At 45.4% G+C, this 13,367-nt stretch overlaps 1 protein-coding gene and 1 long non-coding RNA gene across 3 annotated transcripts in view; one reads left to right on the plus strand and one right to left on the minus strand.

Annotated features, from left to right (window-relative positions):
- ABHD12 (abhydrolase domain containing 12, lysophospholipase) overlaps positions 1-13,367 on the minus strand; it is a 1,393,598-nt gene that overhangs the window by 503,909 nt on the left and 876,322 nt on the right. The gene's annotated exons all lie outside the window — the stretch shown is intronic.
- The window catches only part of LOC137504176 (uncharacterized), a 152,051-nt gene that overhangs the window by 11,764 nt on the left and 126,920 nt on the right, over positions 1-13,367 (plus strand). The window contains exon 2 of the long non-coding RNA XR_011019441.1: positions 7,038-7,116. This is a non-coding gene — a long non-coding RNA (uncharacterized lncRNA). The remainder of the gene's footprint in view (positions 1-7,037; positions 7,117-13,367) is intronic.

The following is a 13,367-nucleotide window of genomic DNA, read 5'->3' on the forward strand; positions in this document are numbered from 1 at the left end:
ATTGGTTCAGGTGCATAGAAGCCCTTGGATATTTTTGCTAGTAATTTGCCAGATTTGTTGCCATATTTGAAAAAATATTGGCGTACGTTGGGCTGCGTTTGTATTTCACGCATTTTTAGCCATTTATCTATGTCTGGGAGCATGATCTAAGATCAGGATGTCATGTATATTTGAAGATGTTAATCTGGGGGTCATTTTGTTGCCTACCAGGATATTGTCTATGCGTGAAAATGAGAGATGCGGTTTAGAGTAGAAAGAGAATTCCCTATCGTAGGGGTGGAGAAATCTCCACGTGTCTGTAAGATGCAGTGTGTTGGCAAAATCTGCCAACAAAGATGTTCTGTTTCTATGCCACTCCGCATCTCCCCTTTCCACTTTTGTGTGTTCTGCTTTATCAATAACCTCATTCCAATCTCCACCAATAATTAGATTATCTAGATCCTCTTTGAGAAGTAACTGTTGCATAGTTTCATAAAATTTGGGTTTATCAGCATTTGGGCCGTATATATTAAAGATCGTGAGTAGATCACCCGGCAGCCGCACTTCAATCGCCACGCATCTTCCTGCAGAATCTGCATATTTAAGATCAACTTTACCTTGCAGCTGTTTATTGATTAAAATTAGCACTCCCGCTTTTCTGTCTACTGCATCTGAACCTATGCACTGTCCCACCCAGTTCTTGCGCATAAATTTAAATTCTTCCCCTTTAAGATGTGTTTCTTGCAGCAGAGCTACATCTACCCGTAACTTTCGTAAGTGACGTAATATCTGGGTTCTCTTTATGGGGGATCTAAGTCCCTTAACATTCCATGAACATATTTTGATAGGCATTACATTAAGTTGTATCTATTAGTAATTTTTCCATCAAAGTGTGCGGCTGCCAAGTGGCCCCCCCACGCCTGGACTGTTCGATAGAAGAAAGCAATGTGACCATTTTAACCCCCCTTAACAAAAACCAATAACAGATAGTGGTGCAATGAAAGATAACAACATTGTGAACTCTTTTAAAAAACGTTCCTATGACTTCACTTCTTCCCCACCAATATGCGATATACATCCTAACAACCAAAATCAGGCATCTCGCTGATGCAGCTTTGCTTAGTTATATAAATCATGTTATTTACTAGGAGGATCACTTCTAAAGAGATAATTCCAAATAGATGGCGATTTAATAACAGGCATAATGTTCAATATACGACCTTAGTCATCAGGCGCCGGTGAGTGGACTGAGCGAGGAGATTGCTGTCTGTGACTTTGCATGGCTAGGTGGTTTTTTGACAGAAAATTTTCAGCTTCCCTCGGCGTTTTGAATATATATATCTGACCTTCATGGTCGGTGATACGCAGGATGGCTGGATATAGCAGGGCAAACTGGAGTTTCTTGCGTACGAGGGTTGAACAGATAGGAGTAAAAGCTTGACGTTTGAGAGAAACTTCTTGTGAATAGTCATTAAAGATTCTGACCTTGACTCCCCCATATCCCGGAGGATCCTTCATTGCCTTGTATGCACGTAGTAAGTTTATTTTGTCTGTGTAGTCCAGGAATTTCGCCATCACCATTCTAGGCCTGGTATCCTTCTTGCCTTGCCGTGGTTGCCCCACCCTGTGGCTCGTTCCGTCTTGCAGGGCCCTGTTACTGATAACATGGACGGGAGAGTATGTTCGCAGAATTCCTTCAGTGCCTCTGGTTTAATTTGTTCCGGCAGGCCCACGATTCGAAGATTTTTTCTTCTGGAACGGTTCTCTAAATCTTCGATTCTGCTGTGTTGTATATAGTGATGTTTCTCAGCTTCTTGCTGCTTTTTTTGGGCTGCAAATATGTCGTCTTCGCACTGTGAAATTCTTTTCTCTGCTTCAGTGAGTCTGGAAGCATGTTCCTGCACCTTTTTTGTTAGAGAGGACAGGGATTTAGTGACGGCCTCTTTAACTATGAGTTGCAGATTTGGCATTAAGTATTTGGCGACCTCTTTAGCCAGAGATCGAGGCCGTTGGCTATCTGTATACTTCTTTTTTCGTCTCTCCTCCCGATCAGTGTCCTCATCCCAGTCTTGTCTGGAGGAGTCATCTGCGGCGTAGTAATCTTCGGGTGGGGGCTGCTCCGCCATCTTGCCTCATGGTGTGCCTGGCTGGCGATCGCCGTGCTTTGCTGCGGACCGAGTAAGATATCGGTCCATTGGATTCCTCTGTGGCTTAGGAATGGCTAGCGGAGTCTGGGGAGGTAGATACCAGGTGTCCTCCGATGGTTTTTGCTGCTGCGTGATGCCTAATTCAGCGGAGCTCCGCTATCGCATCCCTTCCTGGTAGGCGCCAGAACCGGAAGTCGCAAGATGTTTTAAAGCAGGTTAGGCCTGCAATTTAGCATTCAATGTGATTTCTGCCCTTAAAATGCTGCTTTGCGTCACATCCAGATTTTTCCCCGGGACTTTTGGCATGTATCTCACTCCGCCATGCCCCCCTCCAGGTGTTAGACGCCTTGAAACATCTTTTCCATCACTTTTGTGGCCAGCATAATTTTTTCTATTTTTCAAAGTTCGCCTCCCCATTGAAGTCTATTGCGGTTCGCGAACTTTTCCGCGAACCGAACCTTGCACGGAAATTCGCGAACCCGATTCGCGAACCGAAAATCGGAGGTTCGCGACATCTCTACTGTAGACTGAAACTGAACTACCAGACTATAACATTTGATAATTGGTAAACAATATACAAAGCCTAGTCACACTGGATATGCAGGTCTTTCATTACTTCTATATTAGCCTTAGGGCTGGTTCACATTTGTCGCTTAACCGCGGAAGCAAACGGATTCAGCAGCCAAAATTGCGTGATTTGCCATGATTCTTCAGTGCGATTTGTAATTCGCGTTCAATAGAACGAGAATCACAGAGCAATCGCCCCCAAAATGCTGCATGCAGCGCGTTTCTGATTGTGCAGTGTGAATGTATCCCTATGGATAGTTGGATACATTCACACTGCACAATCAGAAACGCGCCAGCGATCAGCAAAGCACTGCAAAATCGCCCCAATGTAAACCAGCCCAGCTTCATATTCAATTTGAGACACTACATGTGCATAAGGGCAGCAGGGTGGCGTAGTGGTTAGCGCTCTCGCCTCGCAGTGCTGGGTCCCTGGTTTGAATCCCAGCCAGGAAACTATCTGCATGGAGTTTGTATGTTCTTCCCATTACAGTGTGGGTTTCCTCCCAAAAACATATAGATGAGTTAATTAGCGTTTCTGTTCAAGGAGAAATTCAATGAAATGGTTGCACATCTAACCAAGTCAAGATGCATCTGACAAACACTCACTGCATAGGGCTAATAAGCCTCACAATGGCACAATTGTCGCTAAAGGTGAGTTAATTAGCGTCCCCCTAAATTGGCCCTAGACTACGATAAATAAATAGACATATGACTATGGTAGGGATTAGATTGTGAGCCCCTCTAAGGGGTAGTTATGTGACTAGACAATATACTCTGTATAGCGCTGCGGAAGATGTCGGCGCTATATAAATAATCATTTGTCTCTTTTGACCCTGTGCTAGAGAATTGGCTTTGCTATGTATGGTCACCTGTAACCATTGTTGATAACGTGTTCAACAGTCTAAGGGCTGGAGGGCTGGTTCTGACGGATGGCATTTACCACCACATTGAGTAGCAAAACGAACAGGAGCGTCCATTTCACGTTGTTTACCGTCAATTGCTCAAGCGCCGCAATCGATTGAGTTTTCCTGAGATGCTCAATGCTGCTTCTAGAGTCTGTAGCAATTTCGGTTGCAGTGTCCCCCTTGGGCTCAAAACGCAAAGCGATGACGAATCAACGGAAAACTGTGGCAAATGGTTTTCTGAGCAGTAGCAGTAAAACATTTGGCCACACAGCGAACCTGCGCCTCAGGCAGCCAGCCACATGAACCAGCCCTTATGCCTCATATACACATACAAAGCATGTTTTTAGGCAGGGATTGGGACTCAATCCCTCCGGTGACATTGTAGGGCCAACAATGTAAAGAGGCATCGCTAGCATGCTGGGTAGCAATGTGTTCTGATGAAGGGGGGAGGGCCTGACGGACCGCCCCAGTAATGATGTTACGTGGCAGGCGGGTGAGTGGGGAGAACAATGCTCTCGGCCGAATCGATCTGCCAGGCAGATTGCTGGCTGAGGGGCATTGGGAACCGACGTAGATATGCTAGATCAGCCTTTCTCGACCTTTTTGCCCCGGAGGAGCCCTGCAAATAATTTTTGGATCCCAAGGAACCCCTGATTTTATTTTGCAGGTGTCATGGTCTTTAAAAGAATGGCTGTTTATGCCACTACCCCCTATTACAGTGCCCTTCATTGTAATGTCTACTTGTTCTAGTGGGTTTTTTTTTATTAATGTGCTCATTATTATTCTGAGTACCAATTTAGTGCTTCTTTTTACTGTACCCCCTATTATAGTGTTTGCTCTATCATAGGTCCCCCAACCCCCAAAATAGGGAAAAATGCCAACGAACCCCTGCAGAGTACTACAGGAATCCTGGTGTTCCAGGGAACCCTGGTTGAGAAAGCCTGTGCTAGATTCTTGGCAGAGGCTGTCGTCGGCCGCCGCAGCTGAGTTTCATTTAGCGTTTGTACACAGCTTAAAGGACAACGGAAATGAGAAGAATATGGAGGCTGCCATATTTATCTCCTATTAAACAATACCAGTTGCCTGGCAGCTCTACTGATCTATTTGGCTGCAGTCGTCCCTGAATCACACCAGAAACAAGCATGCCGCTGAGCTGGTCAGATCTGACAATAATGTCAGAAACACCTAATCAGCACATGCTTTTTCAGTGTCTATGGCTAAATGTATTGGAGGCAGAGGTTCAGCAGGGCTGCCAGGCAACTGGTATTGCTTAAAAGGAAATAAATAAGGCAGCCGCCATATCCCTCTTGGCTCTTGCTCCTTTTGTCCTTTAACTTTATGACTTGTGTGCATGATTTATCATATACAATATCTTGTTACTTTATTCTAAAACTTACCAGAAGGATCAGATACTAGAGGAGACGTTGGAAGATGATTGGCTATACAAGCGTTTACGGCCGTCTGTGGGTGTGGGCAGCTATCTATCTTAGAGGGTGAGCGTGCTCCCATCTGTAGTCTGCCTGGTGCACGATGGAGGGTGATGCACCAATGCGTTATCACTTTGGCTGTTGCCTCCTAGTGGTGAGACGGCATATGAACATTTATTAGTGGCAGTGTTGCACTATGGTTAATTTTTTTATTTAATTTGAGAGGATTCCTCAGAGGGCAGAAAAGTTTAAAGAGACTCTGAAGTCTCCAGAAAGCGCAGTTTTTATTTTACACTGTTGTTAGGTATGGATGCCCCCTCTGAAACGCTGCATCGCTGCGGCTGAAATCTCAGTTAATCCCCCCGAAATCCACTGGGGAAGATTTGGGCAGCGCTTCTGCATAGAGGCAGAGCTTTGAGCAGTAGCTCTGCCTCTCCTCCGTCAATCTGCGTGGATCGCTGCCTCTCCCCCGCCCCTCTCAGTCTTCTTTCACTGAGAGGGGCGGGGAGAGGCGGCGATCAGCGCTGATTGACGCACATGGAGGCAGAGCTACAGCTCAAAGCTCTGCCTCCCCGGGCAGCAGAATCCACAACCAGAAAAGTCATGAATTTTGCCCTGTGGTTTTGGGGGGATTAATTGAGATTTCAACCTCAGGGATGAGGGGTTTCAGAGGGGGCATTCATGCCTAACAACATTGTAAAATAAAAACTGCGTTCTGGAGGCTTCAGAGTCTCTTTAAGGAGAAGCTGCCTGTTGAAAGTAACAGTGGAGTACCCTAAGGAAGCACATTTTCATACCGGTAGTACTGTTAGTAGAGATGGGAAAGGGAGGCAGTGGCAATTGGGCCCCCTGACACCCACTAGGCCCCAGGCACCTGCCTAGGTTGCCTTGAGGATGATCCTGCTCTGTTAGTGTTGTTCCCAATTGATTCTGCTTTGTTATAATACAACTATCATGGAATATTTAGTAGTGGCAAAATTTCACAAATGGATTTATCACACAAGTGGCACCGTGTCACGGCATCATGGTACCATTCTTTTACAAGTGTTTGTAGGAGAAGTTTGCATGCCTGAGGCTTGACGATTTCGAGGGGCATCCTAATGCTTATTGCAATATATATATATATATATATATATATATATATATATATATATATATATATATATATATATGATACGAGCTGGTATCAATGGAAGGTGGTGTTCCAATACATTTTCAGAGACAGCCACCTCGTGGTGGGACTCTATAAAACATTGGTGGCTTGTGTGTGTGTGTATGATTTTTTTGGGACCAAAAAAGTGTTGCAAAAGTGGGAAGTCAGCTTATATGCGAGTCAAGTGTGTGGGGCCCCATGGACAGTGCACACATTGAAAGTGTGCCTATATCTATAGTTACCTCTTCTCGTTCCTGGCAGCCATTTTCCCATCTTCCGTGCTGCTCTAAAGGTCAGCAGCAAGTACAGAGCTTCAAGGGAGACAGGAAGATGGCTGCCCCAACGATAACACAGTGAAGCGTGGACCTCTAGCGCTGAGTACAGAGCTGCAAGGATGGGAAGGCGGGAAGCTGGCTGTCAGGAACCAGGAGTGGTAACTATAGATACGAGCAGGCTTCCAATGCACATTCTGTATCACATGAACGGGGGGGGGGGGGGGGGGGGGGGGAGACTTTGGGCGTTTGACTTCCAAGCAGGCCACACAGAATGACTTATATGCAAATATACACGTATATTGTTTAGACCAAGCAGGACCTGATCTATACATGTATACTGATAGTTTGAACAGAGGCGCCAGTACAGGACAAAATTTGCCTGTAAAAAAATTAGCCATTTAAAAGAGGAGCTAGTGGTGGTCTTCCCTCCTCAAAGCAGACACATATTCTGTTGATTAATAGTCAACAATAAATATATTCAATTACTCCACAGTGCTGTTTCCTTGACCGGGATGATCTAGACATGGCTGCAGAGAATATGTAAAGTCACATACTGTGCTGTTTTTTTTTTTTTTTCTTTTCAGGTAAGGAGCTCAAAGTCAATACAAAATAGGGGGGATATTGGACATCCCTGTCGAGTGCCTCTCCAAACTCGAAAATGAGGTGAGTAGTTCTAGTGTAAACTCTAAATTGGGGACACACCCCAAAAGTATTAGAGAACTTTCAAGAGGTATTCCCATGCAATTGAGTCAAACACCTTTTCGGCATCTGAAGAACTTATACTGTAAGTTATGAGCATTTGTCATTGTGTTGGGTCTCCAAATTAGCAAGCAACTGACCAATATTAATGTCAGTCCTTTGGCCCAGCATAACGCCCTTTTGATCAGGCTGACCTGAGTAATTTAAGAGATACATTTGGACAGCACTTTGCCAGAACCTTGGCTAAAAGCGTGGCATCAGCATTTATTGAGAATCTTTACCAGGCTTGAGAATCAGTGCAATAAGGGTTTCAGACCAAGAGATGGAGGGACACCTGTCTCAGTTATATACTAAATTAGAGTGTGGAGTCTGTGGAGCAGAACTGGAATTCAGTAAACATAAAACTTGACAAGAAGACCATCAAGCCCCAGTGTCTTCCCTGGTTGTAGGCTGTCATCCTGTAATTCCTTTTTGATTAATGTCAGAGTCCAGTAGCTTTTTAAAGTCCTGTGAAAAGATAGGGAAGTTACCTTCCCTATCTTTTCACAGGACTTTAAATGATCTAACTCTTCCACTATGCACATAAGTTTGGAAGAATGCAAATCTAAGCAGTACTATTCACAAAAGTAGAGATTGATGATTGCTAAGATTGATGATTGAGTCCTAATGTTTCACACCCTGCTTGTCCATCATTACCGGGATGGTATGAGAACCATCCTGCTCTCTAGGCAACCATGCTGTGGCCTGCCCAGCTTTTCTCCTTCCTCGAAGAGTTTTGAGTTTGATATAAAAATGGACTTTAACCAAAAATGTTCTTTTCAAGGCACGTTTTTGGTACTAAAGTTGACTTAGTCTTCCTCTTTTTGTCTACCATCATCAATCCCCATGGTGGACTTTCTCTTGGACTCCGCTGTAACCTGTTCATAATGACCTTTAAAGAGACACTGAAGCGAAAAATAAATTATGATATAATGAATTGGTTGTGTAGAACAGCTAAGAAATAAAGCATTAGGAGCAGAGACATACTGTAAGTCTAATATTTGTTTCCAGTACAGGAAGAGTAAAGCTGGCCATACACTGGCCCGATTTGCCGCCGTTTCGACAGCAGATTCGATCACTGCGATCGAATCTGCTGCCAATCGTTCGCGCTACACGCCGAATTTCGATCCATTTCGTCCGATCCCGTCGATCGCTCCGTGCGGAAAATTACCGTCGATCGCCCGCGGGTAGGGAGCACGTCGCTAGCGGCGTTCGAGTGCCCGACGACCGACGCAATAGAGCGGCAATACATTACCTGCTCCGCCGGCGCGACTACCCCCGGTCACCGCTGCTCCGTGTCCGCGCTGGTCTCCGGCATGCTTCAGTTCCTCCTGCCCGGCAGGAAGTTTAAACAGTAGAGGGCACTCTACTGTTTAAACTTCCTGCCGGGCAGGAAGAAGTAAAGCATGCTGGACCTGGAGACCAGAGCGGAGAAGATAGCGGAGACCTGGGGACTGGAGTCTCGCCGGCGGAGCAGGTAATGTATGCGGGTGGGGGGAGCGGCGGCAGCACCACCACCACAACAGATTGTGATCGGTTTCAGGCTGAAATCGGTTCACAATCCGTTTGCAGTAAAGGTAGCCAGGGCTGGGACAAGGTTCTAAAGCACTAGAGGCTGAGAGTCCAAAGTGCGCCCCCCCCCCAAATAAATATACCCACCCCAGTATAGGTAGCAAACGTGCCCCCAGCATTAGCTCCCTCACCAGTACAATAGCCAGCTGTTCGCCCTAAAGTATTAGGCAGCCCCATCCCCACCAATATGGTAGCCAGATGTACCCCTCCCCCTTCCACCTGAGTATAGCAGCCATATACCGTATGTTACAATCTCCCTCCCAAGTATGGTAGCCAGATATGTTACCCCCTGCTTCCCCATTATGTTAGCCCTCCCACCCACCTATAGTAAGTAGATGCGTAACCCACCCCAGTATGGTAGCCACATTCCACCACATCCTCCTCCCACCCACCCCAGTATGGTAAGCATATAGCTTCCCCCTCCCACCCACCCCAGTATGGTAAGTATATAGCTTCCCCCTCCCACCCACCCCAGTATGGTAGGCACATAGCATCCCCCTCCCCAGTATGGTAGGCACAAATGTAAATCCCTCCCCTAAGTCCCCCGCATTACAGAGCACAGCTCTGCTCCCCCACTACTGCACATCCTCCTCTCCTCAGCATTAGGGATCAGCCCTGCTCTCCCCAATACCCCCGCCCCCGGTTCCCAGGATTGCGGAGCGGCTCTGCTTACCCCCCACTGTCGTACATCCTCCCTCCTCCCCGCATCGTCACTAAGCATAGCGGGGAGGAATAAAGGCTGTGCGCACACACACTCACCTACATATTGTTCCAGGCGGTGGGAGTTCTGGTCTAACTTCCCTGCACCACCGCCGCCCTGTAATTCCTGCTTATTAGATCGGGCACTAGAGCCCAAACTGATAAGCAATTACAGGGCGGCAGTAGTGCAGAGAAGATAAGAACTCCCACCGCCTGGATCCATATGTAGGTGAGTGTGTGCGCACTGCCCTTATTCCTCCCCACAGTGCTCCGTGACGCTGCGGGGAGATGCGCACGCGGGAGTGCAGCGGCACACACAAACTGGAGGACAGTAGGGGTCTGAATTGGGACAGATGCTGGCCCCTCTCCTGCGCCCTTGTAGCTTTCCGCCCCGAGGCTGAAGCCTCTCCAGCCTCTGCCTCGGCATGGCCCTGAAGGTAGCCATACGATCCCTCTCTGATCAGATTCGATCAGAGAGTGATCTATCTGTTGGTCGAATCTGATGGCAAATCGACCAGTGTATGGCTACCTTTAAGAAACTCCAGTTGTTATCTATGCAAATAGCCATTGAGCTCTGCTACTTTGAAAGTCATGGAGAGCTCTGACTTCTGATTAGGTTATCTCAACTGTATTGTGTTTTTCTTTTGCAGAAAACAGTTCAGGACTGGTTAAAAGTTCACTGCCTGTTCTGCAAAAACTTTTAGAATGCTGATGAATGTGTAAACTACAAGTATTAGAGAATGATGCAATGTTATAGAAAAAAAAAGCTGTATAATTGAAAATAAAAATATGATATTTTTTTTGCTACCAATGTTCTAGTAATTACCCCTACTACACAACCAATTCATGATATCATAATTTATTTTTTTCGCTTCAGTGTCTCTTTAATCACTTGAGGACCACAGTGCTAAACCCCCCTAAAGACCAGGCTAATTTTTACTAAAATGGCCACTGCAGCTTTAAGGCCAAGCTGCAGGGCTGAACAACACAGCACAGGAGTGAACTCCCTCCCCCCCCCCCCTTTTCTCCCAACCAACAGAGCTCTCTGTTGGTGGGGTCTGATGGCCCATGTGTTTTGTTTTTTTTTATAAATATTTATGTTGGTGATTTTTTTTTTTTTTACTATCCCTCCTTTTTTATTGTTTTGTAAATCCCTCCCTCCCTTCCAGCCAGCCAGTCCTGCGATCGGCTGTCATAGGCTTCTGCCTATGACAGCCAATCGCTCTTTTGTCCCCCAGGGGGACAGCCGTGTCACACGGCTGTCCCCAGTGCAGCGCTGCTGCTAATCGCAGCGCTGCACTATGTAAATAGACGGCGATCATGCCGTCTAAGAGTCTCCCGAGCGGCAATAGCCGCTCGGAGATTAAGGAGGGGGTGGAGCTCCGCCCCCCGAGAAGGAGATGCACACGCACCCTGCGCGCAATCTCCTTCAGTAGCCGGCTCCAGGACCTGAAGTTCCAGGACCTGACGCCAATTGGCATTAGGCGGTCCTGGGGCCGCCACGTCCACTCCCATTGGTGTGGGGCGGTCTTTAGGTAGTTAAAGCATTGCAAATACAATGCTTATTCAACTCCCAGAATTGTTTTATGTTGCCCTATATATCTTTTGCGACCATGGGATTTGAATCAGGAAAACCTCCATATGTTATTCTGGAAGCAAATCCCAGTTTCAGTAGCACAGGCATATGGTCAGATATACTTCTGGATAAAACTTGTACAGAATAAGCAAATGGGATAACCTCCTAAGATGTAAACTGTAGGTCTAGAGGCTGTGTGGAACAAGGCAGAGTGACAGATAAGTTGTGGGGTATTTGGATTTTTCCAATACCATCATTCCATCAAGTTGTTAGCAATCACCCATTCACCAAGGCCACCTGGGCCATTCCCAGGTCTTGGGCCCAACAAATCTGTCACTAGATTTAGAATCATATTATATATATTATACATAGCATGGATTGGGCTAGTTGGTTTGTCAGCTCTTATAGGAGTTGACATTCAGCTGGAGGAGTAACAACAACAGAGTATTTATTGTTTAAAACCATGTATACGTGCAAACATCAAAATGCAGTTTTAAATGATGGTTTTTATTATTTAGTGAGAAAAAAACCACCAAATTTACATGGCCCTGTGTGAAAAAGTGATTGCCCCCCTTGTTAAAAAATAACTTAACTGTGGTTTATCACACCTGAGTTCAATTTCTATAGTCACCCCCAGGCCTGATTACTGTCACACCTGTTTCAATCAAGAAATCACTTAAATGGGAGCTATCTGACACAGAGAAGTAGACCAAAAGCACCTCAAAAGCTAGACATCATGCCAAGATCCAAAGAAATTCAGGAACATATGAGAACAAAAGTAATTGAGATCTATCAGTCTGGTTAAGGTTATAAAGCCATTTCTAAAGCTTTGGGACTCCAGCGAACCACAGTGAGAGCCATTATCCACAACTGGCAAAAACATGGAACAGTGAGGAACCTTCCCAGGAGTGTCCGGCTGACCAAAATTACCCCAAGAGCGCAGAGAAAACTCATCCGAGAGGCAACAAAAGACCCCAGGACAACATCTAAAGAACTGTAGGCCTCAATTGCCTCAATTAAGGTCAGTGTTCACGACTCCACCATAAGAAAGAGACTGGGCAAAAACGGCCTGCATGGCAGATATCCAAGGTGCAAACCACTTTTAAGCAAAAAGAACATTAAGGCTCATCTCAATTTTGCTAAAAAACATCTCAATGATTGCCAAGACTTTTGGGAAAATACCTTGTGGACCGACAAGACAAAAGTTGAACTTTTTGGAAGGTGCGTTTCCCGTTACATCTGGCGTAGAAGTAACACAGCATTTCAGCAAAAGAACATCATACCAACAGTAAAATATGGTGGTGGTAGTGTGATGGTCTGGGGTTGTTTTGCTGCTTCAGGACCTGGAAGGCTTGCTGTGATAGATGGAACCATGAAACCATGAAAGATGACCCAAAACACACCAGCAAATCCACCTCTGAATGGCTGAAGAAAAACAAAATGAAGACTTTGGAGTGGCCTAGTCAAAGTCCTGACCTGAATCCTATTGAGGTGTTGTGGCATGACCTTAAAAAGGTGGTTCATGCTAGAAAACCCTCAAATAAAGTTGAATTACAACAATTCTGCAAAGATGAGTGGGCCAAAATTCCTTCAGAGCACTGTAAAAGACTCGTTGCAAGTTATCGCAAACGCTAGTTTGCAATTATTGCTGATAAGGGTGGCACAACCAGTTATTAGGTTCAGGGGGCAATTTCTTTTTCACACAGGGCCATGTAGGTTTTGAGGTTTTTTTTTCACTAAAGAATAAAAACCATCATTTAAAACTGCATTTTGTGTTCAATTATGTTATCTTTGACTAATAGTTAACGGTTTTTGATGAGCAGAAACATTTAAGTGTGACAAACATGCAAAAGAATAAGAAATCAGGAAGGGGGCAAATAGTTTTTCACATCACTGTATTGTTGTAGTCTGGTTTAGAGAATTTTGAGCATTATCTTGCTAGAATTTGAGATAAGTGCAATCGTTCGATAATTTGAGCACTCTTTGGCATTGCCCTTTTTTGCTATCAGAATGTAAACCAACTTTTTCCAATCCAGCGGACACTCTTGTGTTTTCCATATTTGATGGCAAATTGCCAACAGCACTCTAACAGCATCCTCATACAAGCGTTTCCAATGATGATGACTGCAGCCGTGAGATTAAGATATGCTTGTTACTTGGGGGGGGGGGGGGGGGACTATGGCAAATTTTGACAAGATGCTCAAAGATAGAGATGTCACTTTACCAACAAAGATCAGGATAGTTAAAACTATGGTCTTCCCAGTAGTACCATATGGATGTGAAGGTTGGACTATAAATAAGGTCATGCATGGAAAAATTGATGCTTTTG

This window comes from Hyperolius riggenbachi, chromosome 4 (assembly GCF_040937935.1).
Source record: "Hyperolius riggenbachi isolate aHypRig1 chromosome 4, aHypRig1.pri, whole genome shotgun sequence".
Taxonomy (NCBI): domain Eukaryota; kingdom Metazoa; phylum Chordata; class Amphibia; order Anura; family Hyperoliidae; genus Hyperolius; species Hyperolius riggenbachi.